Below are 9098 nucleotides of genomic sequence, written 5' to 3'. Positions count from 1 at the left end.
AATACAACTGTGAACATGTGTAGGAGTTTGAAACACATTTCACATTTTTTTTTTTTTTTTCCTGGAGTTTATTAACATCCTGTTGTATTTATTTCAAAATCTACAAGATGGATGTTTTTAGAAGTTTATTGTTCAAAAGTTGCTGTGATTATAACAACTGACAGACTGATAGATGCAAAGTACAATTGATTACATTCATGGACTGTGTAAAGCAGTTTAAATTATTGCATTTATGTATTGCCATTTTCACTGGAAACCTAGACTCAAAATGAGAAATGCCTGAGCTTTGGTAGTGACGTACATATGCTGTACAAGGGTTGAAAAAATTAGTAGAGGTATGAGTGTTGGAAATGTCCTTTTGCCCAAAAGCAAGTACTATAATGTGTCACAAATCCACTCATTTGAAAGACAACCCCCCTTCCTCCCCACGCCCACCCCCCCCCCCGACCTGTTGGATTAGTAAATATACCTCTCTGCTCCATCTCTTTGTTACAATTTGTTTATCTAGATTTCCTAAAATGAGAATTATGTATTCATTTTCTCTGTGTATGCCTGTGTCTGTGTGTATACATGACAAGCATGTGTCTGGGTATTTTCTTACTGTGGTACCTGAAGAAGTAGATGATTTTATGTGATTTTGGCCAGAGAAAAAAATTGTCATAACCAAATAATAAGTGGATAGGGAGAGGAAAGGGACAGACTGTGGTAGTGCCTTGGCACATTACAAAGTAATCTCTCATGTCATGGAAGACCAGGAAAATCAAAAGAGAAAATTTCTGAATGTCTCCATCATGCAGAAATCTTCATCTGAATCTCACGGCTATCCCAATGTACATCAGTCACAGCTGTGATGCTGTAATCTGCTAGGATGCATTAATCTAGGGACTCACAGGACTGCTGCTTTTATCTTTTTGCCAATTAAGAGGTAACTCCACAAACTTAATGTTGACTAATCAGCTGTGGTTTCTTTTCCTTTAAAAGCAGTAAGAAAACCCTCTTATCAAAGAAGGTAGCATTTGATTGTGTGTTAGTGGAGTACACTGTATGAGAAAGACGAATAAACTTGTGTCAGTCCCTGCATCTTGCAGAAGGGAGAGCTTATTTCATTACTCTGCAAGCCAAGATGAACCCCTTCGAGCAGTGGGACAGCATCAGGCCAGTTCAACAAAAGGGCAATTTGGAAATACAAATATATCTCATTGCTTCTACTCCATTGGTTCTTGCCTGACCCTGTGAAATCCTGAAGTTTGCACTCACCTAACTCCCTCGACATTCACGGTGATGTTACAAAATTCCTGTTATGCTCTAAAATGCCATATGCTATATTTTTTTTTTTCCACCACACCCATTCCCATGAATATCTGAGCACCTGGTCTAATGCAAGATCTAAACAGACAAAGCAAAAACAATGCAGAAAGTGGTACCAAGAATGACACGAGTGACAGTCAACATGTGAAATCCATACAAATGCCAAATGAGTGCTCTCTCAGACTAGCTGCTCTAAGGAGGGAGTACATGAAGCAGTAGCAGGGTGGAGAAGTGATCTGAGGTTCGAGTCTAAGGCCAGTTGTACAGGAAGGATGGACAGAGGTGAAGGGGAGTTCAGAGGGTGGTGAGGTGTTGTGAAGGAAAGAACAACTTCCAGTTGTAGAAAATTGCAGGGAGGAGGCCAAAAGAGAGCTATTCTCACAGACTGTAAATCTCTATGCTATTATAGTAACTCAGATTAATAAATATTTATATTATAAAGCTGTCCAAAGGACTTGGACCTCACCAGGATGCACTCCGAGTAATACTGAAGACAGTCTCATTCTGACTTCCCAGTGAGATTCAGTGAGTTTATTGAAAGAAACTTGTGACATCAGGGCAGGCTCCAAGAACACAGGTCTTCTGGGCAAACTGCTTGCTGTCTTCTTTTAGCAAATAATAAACTCTTCTAGGCTCAACACAAAATTTAACAATATTCAGTGCTTTTTGCAGTGCACTTCAAAAGAGGTTGGATATGCAGAAATGAATATCTGATTCTCCAGAAGGTTTTGCTGCATGCTGCTATTGCACCCAGCCTCCTGGAAGTGACCATATCTTGTGCTTTCAGATAGCGTGACAGAAGGACCACAGTCCACCTCTGTCTCTCTAAGATGTCTGTGCCCACAAGGATGAGAGTGAGTTAAAGAGATTTAGCAATTCATAGAATTATAGAATAATTAAAATTGGAAGAGACCTTCAGAGGTTATCTAGTCTAACTTAAAGCAAGCATAATTCAGATTTAAATCAGGTTGCTCAGGACCTTGTCCACTCAAATTTCTAAAAACTCCGAAGACTGAGATTCCACCACGTCCCTGGACAACCTCTTCCAGTACTTAATCACTCTCAGTCTGTTTTTTTTTTTTTTTTTTTTTTTTTTTTCTTCTTCTTTTTTTTTTTTTTTGTTTTCCCATTATGTCCAATTAGAACTTGTCTTGCTGCAACTTGTGACTATTGCCTCTTGTTGAGCACCTCAGACAAGCGTTTGGTTCCACCCTCGTGATTACTTCTTGTGCTGTAGCAGAAGACTGCAATTAGGTTCTTCCATGCCCTTATCTTCTCTACCTTGAACAAACATGTTCCACCAGCCTCTCCTTGAATGTTGTCTGCTCCAGCCCCCAACTAAATGGTATTTCTCAGGACTCTTTACAGTTTGCAAAATATAACGCTTCTATTGGTAAGCCCCAAACTGGACACCTATGCAACCTCTCAAGTGCCAGGAAGAAGCAGTCATTACTTTGTCTTTTTGGCTATGTTTTTTTTTTTTTGCTAATGTAGCATAGTATGACGTATCCTGTACACTTTGCCCAGATTTTTCTTGCAAAGCTGTTAGCTAGAAAGTCAGTCCCCAGCCTGCACTGCTACTAGGGGCATTTCCACCCCCAGGGCAGAATGGAAACTCTTCCCCTCAGCTGGTGCCAGTCACATGCTTTCCCATTCTTCCATCCCTGCACACTGTTGAAGATATTAGTGTCAGCTCCCCTTTGGTTCAGGAATACAACTTGCAAACAGAAACACAACTAGCAACCTCTTTGACTTTGAACTGTTTTCTACTACCTTTAGAATGTGACAGTGTATACAAATTTTCATCTGCCCTGTTGTAGGTTACTCGCTTGCTAGATTGTGTCATGCTAATGTTTTGGGAAAGCCCTCTAACCAGCTGAGAAAAAAAGAGAAGTCTGAAACTGAAAGTATTTTAGCCAGTTTTCTTTCATCTTTGTGGAAAATTCACAGAGAGCTGATTATGGATCAGATTAAGAGGATCTCACCAAAACTATTCTTATATCTTAGAATAATAATAAAAAAGCTTAGAATAAAAAAGCCCCCTTAGACAAAGTCTCTGGGAAAAAGTAGCCATCATTCTTGAGTGAATAGGATCCCTTTGTAAGTGTATATTTCTGTCTTTCCATCTATACGATGCTTGAAAACAACTGAAGGGCAGTCTATATTTTACAAGAAATTCCCTAGACTCCATCATATATACTAGCTTCCTCATGTGCATATATATTTTTTTCTAAATGGAGGAAAATTAACAAAGCACAGAGTCTGTTTTCATTGCTTTTGCCCCTTTAACCACTGAAATCTCAAGCAGCCAAAAACCTGTTGCCTTTCTGCCATCCCTGGGGTGCAGAGGGCATCAAACAGTTCACATTCCGAAAGTCTACCGAAGTCACTTCATTTAAAATTCAGCACAGTGTTTTCCCAGTTGGGCAAAAAGAGCAGTTGAATGCAGTGGTCAATCTGTAATTTAATTCTTCTCTACCTGAGCAAAATGAATGTTTCATAGCCTTAACAGCAGCTGAAGGCTTAGAGAGACCTTTTCCAAGTGCAGCACAGGAGAGGGAAGTGCATCCTGGTTCTGTCTGCTGTGAAATATACCTCAGACTTCCATTTCCAGCATTTGTCTCTCTTGTATATGTGAAAATAAATGAGATAAAACATGCTTATTTATGGAGATGCAATGTCCTCTGTTTCTGTAGCCAGAGGAATGCTCAATTTATCAAAAAAAAAAAAAAAGAAAAAGAAAAAGAAAGAAAAAAAATGCTATATTCTAGATTATTTTCAGATGATTTCCATTGGCAACAAGTTCTCGACTGATTTTTTTTTTTTTAATAAATTTGTTTCTGCAGCCACATAACAAAAACAAACAAGCAAACAAGCAAGCAAACAAACAAACAAACAAACAACAGAAAAGTTCTGCAAGGTCTCAAGAAAATCAGCTTACATGACCAGCTAATGGTTTCAGGAATGGACTCTTGGCATGCAGTGCAGAAATTGTTAGCAGTAACAGCCTGGCTTATCAACTGGTTTCTTACAAGACAGCTGACACAGTCTTATGGTCTTGCAAACCCTCACACACAAATAGTTTTGCTAATTTGAAGTTTTCTACTAACTTTCAGGAAAATGTGGGAGAATGAACACTACATGTGCTAAGATTTGCAGTTAACAGTGAGTAAAGCAGATCCATATATTTTATGTGGAACCAAGATCTGTTTTCAAATATATTTTGCAGACTGATGAAACAAATGACATTCTCATCTTGTTATTGTTCATTAACTCAAGGATGTGAAATTGTTCTGCATATCTGGTCTCTCTTCTCTCACCAGACATCCCCCCCATTCTTGTGTAAATAGTGCAAGTTCATCCATCACCGTGTAATCAGGAGACTGTCAGCATCTACCAGCTACAAAATTTGTGAGTTCTTAGAAATTCACTTGAAATACAGAGAACTGTACTTGAAAAAATGCTGGAAAGAGATGGAAAGAAAAGTATTTCACTGAATAATTAGTTCTTGTTTTGCACCAGGTTTTCCATTAATTTTTTCTTAATGATGTGGACTGTTTCTCTTCTGTGCTGTTCACATTTGGCCTGCTTTCAGTGAAGCTTATAAACAGGGGCAATTGCAGTAAATGAAATCTGGAAAACATATACAAATACATACAGGAAGAAAAAATAATCTTGATACTATTAATCTCATGAAATTAATCTAACAGAAGTGGGCCTTAAGTCATAGTTCTTTTGAATGTAGAGGATTTATTTAAACTAGTTTCCAAGGCCAGTTTTGATAGTTTTAAAAAATAAACTTTTTGTTTAAGAGAAATGTCAAGAAAGCCTGCTGTCCATTTCAATGTATGTTAACATTCCTGTGCTTGGGACCTCCCTGAACTTTCCTATTTTGTGACTTTTATGCTGTTGACATTGCCTTTTTTGTGGGTAATGTCAGGCTTGCTTGTCCAATCTCAGCTGTATGACTAAGGCACTCATCATTATCCATTGTTTGAACAAGGTCTTGTTGTGTGCTCTGACTGATTGATTGCTTATTCTCAATAAACAAAGACTTGCACTCAAGGTCTTTGAAACATTTCTTGCTCAACTAGACCACTTATATGCACAGAAGGCCAACTGTGCCTCTCCACTATTTGCTTATTCAAATAGATATTTTTTTTTTCTTACAATGAGAGAATGGCCATCTTAGAAAGGAAGAGACAGAGCAGTCAGGAGGAAGTATTATTTTTCTAGTCCTATTGTCTCTTTCTGTTTAATCTAAATCTTTTTATTTATTTATTTTTTTTATTTATTTTTTATCAGAACTCATAGTACTAGATATTACATTAGTGAACTTGACTTTTTTCTGAAGTAAGATAAAGGATAAAGTGAAATTCCAGTGATGCTAGAAGATGAGGAGCACTGAAAACCATTGTGTCCCTAGGAAAAGGAGGAGGATTCCCCAGTTGCACTGTGGATATTAGTAATAGGTAATGCTCAGCTCACAGCTTTGATTGGGAACAGTATCAGTTGTGAATATAAACCTTTTGCAGGTGATTTCAGCTAATAGCCTTTGCATATACTTCCTCCTTCATTGACATAATGGATTAACATAAGCAGTTATAAAAATATCCTAATACTACAGTGTCAGACTGACCGTTCAGTTTGCTCAGCTGTCATTAAAAAAGTCCTCCTGCATTATGATTATTTTTTCAGTCACCCTTGCCATTTAGTATCTTGAATATATGAACAATAACGGATGAGTAAAAGTTTCAAAGTATAGTCCAATGGAAAGATGTAATCTGGTGGTGCAAATCTGCTATCATTTTACTAGGAAGGGGAAAGGGAAATCTCTTACAGGTTGCTGACATTTTGTAAGGTAGTAATGACTCCACTATGCTGTGCAGACAGAAAACAACACAACAGTCTCTTCTATATGCATTGTTTACTACTACAGTATTCCTGCGCAAGGTTGAAAATTGCCTTAGAAAGGAAAGGTCTACAAAGCTCCTTGAAATAAAATTCATGATGTCACTGTAAAGGAGGACTTTATGTATCTTGTATATATGCATATGAAAAGTTTTATGTTTATTATTATTATTATTATTATTATTTTTAAACTAACCATACAAAATCCAGTATTTATCCTGATATATTTGAATAACATTCTCTACCCATCCCCTCCTACTCTTTTTATTAGGATTGAGTTGGGGTGGGGAGGGATGAATTATATTTATTGTCCCCCTCTCCCCCCCCCCCTATTTTTTCTTTTATGTGGTCATAAGTAAAGTTTTATTATTTACAGAAGTGTCAACGTTGATCCACACCTATAATGCTGTGTACATAAAAATACACATGAAAGTTCACTTGTCTTTCTGCATTCACTTACTGCATAATGGTAAATAGACAATTTATTCTTATGCTAACATTAGTTAAATCATTTATTCTTTTGAAATACTTTATTACAAACATCACTTTTTCAGGTTCTACATATCATTAGTATTTGGGAGAAAATATGTATCTTGAAAAGTTAATTGAAACAGCAGATTGGAGTCTTCTTCCACTGGTACAGGCAGAACACTTGTAGTGAGACATTGGACTTGCATCAAATCAAAATGTGTGTGAATATGAGAGAAGAGTCAGGCTCTATCTTTCCTGTCTGGGAATAGCGACTAGTACACCAGAGGCTAATTCAGGAGGAGCATTTAGTCATGGCTGCCTGTAACTGGGCCACTATGTGAAACATAATTACAGTCCAGTAGCTGTAAAAACTGTAAATAACAGTGCACTGGAAAACTGAAGACATTCTAATAGGAATGGAGCCACTAACTTTGTAATTTTAAGAAATGAACAGTAATCCTTATGTAATCCCTTTTAATGATAAATTGTTGGCATCCACTCCCTACTCTGCCCCCTTCTCCCCAGTATTAAATGCTATTTGATAAGCACTGATCCAACCTTAGGGATTCTATGATTCTGTGATGCCCTATTTCTACTGCCTGTATTTCTGGAAATGGCAGTTACTGCTCCATGCCTGTCAGAAGGTTTTTGACTTTTCTACACGGGGCTGTTTGTCTTTCTGCGTTCTTATGCTTCGTCCATTCCCAGTACTTTTTCACCTCAGTAATTCTCAGTATCTGGTAAAAAGGTAATTTCAGTTGTTGTGACAGGGACCTTACACTTTATCCACTTCCATGCTGCTTGTTTATAAATATGCAAACAATGCAAAGTCTCCCTGTGACCCTCACTCCATCTTTTTTTTTAGACTTGTCAGAGACTCTGCTGTTTTTGAATAATTATTTTGACTGAATAATCACTTTGCCTCTAGAGACAGACTCTGCTAATCTCATTTCCATTTAGTCTTTGCATCCTGTGGGTTGTACACAGCATCCTGCCTTCCAGATCCACATTAACTGATATAACTAACTTCTCCTGCATCTGGATTATTATATTATTATTATTTTTTTCATGTGCAATACAGAGTTTTGAAATTCTTTTTGTGGGAGTGTGTAAGCATCCCAACACATAAACACATATGCTGCTAACCATCTGTGTGAGAAGACAAAGTAGCAGGAGGTAGAAGGCTACTGAGAGTTTTACCCTACAGTCTTACATTAGCCCTCAAAATTTACCCTGATGGTGGAAGTCCCAGTATGCTGAGTGAGTGATAATTTTGCCCATAATCTTTATCCAGAAGTTTCAATCAATCTTCCAGATATCAGTCATAAGTCTTTTACGTAATGTTTAATATTTTGGTTTTTATTCACTATTCCCTTATATACTATTGTAGAATGTGGGAAATGTGATATAAGAGTAGCATTTCTTGTTATACAATACAAGATGTAGTGCAAGCTTTTTAGATTCTGTGGACATTGGTGAGGGTTAAGTACTTTTCTTACCGTGAAGTTAATGTTAAATGAGAGCTTAATGACACTCACAGATGAAGGACAGAAACATTTAGCAGTAGTGTAAATTCTCTGTCTTAAAAGGAATGCACTAGGTCTAAAAATACATCAGGATGCTTAGCTTCTTGTTGCTGTGAGTCTTCATTGGGTTTACCTTCATCCAGCTTCAGGTATGAGTTATTGAGAGTGGGAGAATTCAGATAAGCAGTAACTGCCCAGTAACTGGGAAAGAAATAGGTCAATCTGTATCAGATTTTAGTGCGTTGAAATGCAAGTGATAGAGAACCAGTTTTCCTACTAAGTTCTTCCAATTTTTATGATTCCAGTTGCAAACAGTGAAGTTACTGAAGAGCCATATCATTCTTCAGGTTTTTTAACTTTAAGGGTTAATGAGTGAACAGATATGAAAGATTAGATGTAGCTGAGAACAGCATGCCAATGGAAGAAAATACTGACTCTTACTACATTCAGTCTTTTCTTGAGAGATAAGAGAAGAAATCACCTTCCCCAATAGAGGGGTATTAATATATATATATATATATTTCCATTATAAGTTATTCTTTTCATAATTAGCAGTTCTTGAATGACTATCTGAGAAAGAGGCTGGTTTTGCCAGATGATTTATTGATGATGATTTATTACCCCATATAACTTGAGCATCCTCCACTCTTTATAGTGTCGGAGAAGGATAAGAACCAGTCTTTTTGGCCTAGGGTAAATACTAATTGGCATCATATTTTACGTGAAGGGCTTGGCCTTAGTCACAATGGAAAGATGTATTTTTGTAATCAGCAGTTGTAGCTGTCCTTACTTGGTAAGTCTGGTAAGACATAGTATGCTCTAGGCAATATTCTTTCTGTACTGTAAGGGTGTTTTTTTTTTTTTTTTTTTTTTTTTTTTTTT

At 37.2% G+C, this 9098-nt stretch overlaps 1 long non-coding RNA gene across 1 annotated transcript; it reads left to right on the top strand.

The window, feature by feature from the left end:
* Positions 1-1140: 1140 nt before the first annotated feature.
* On the top strand, positions 1141-4713 carry LOC118162268. The gene is made up of 3 exons (XR_004748369.1): positions 1141-1278; positions 4425-4473; positions 4632-4713. It is a non-coding gene; the product is annotated as an uncharacterized LOC118162268 (long non-coding RNA).
* The last annotated feature ends 4385 nt before the right edge of the window (positions 4714-9098 follow it).

The sequence above is a fragment of the Oxyura jamaicensis genome, chromosome 2 (genome assembly GCF_011077185.1).
Source record: "Oxyura jamaicensis isolate SHBP4307 breed ruddy duck chromosome 2, BPBGC_Ojam_1.0, whole genome shotgun sequence".
Lineage (NCBI taxonomy): Eukaryota > Metazoa > Chordata > Aves > Anseriformes > Anatidae > Oxyura > Oxyura jamaicensis.
The sequence above is the reverse complement of the archived record's forward strand: the minus strand, read 5'-3'. Positions and strand labels throughout refer to the sequence as shown.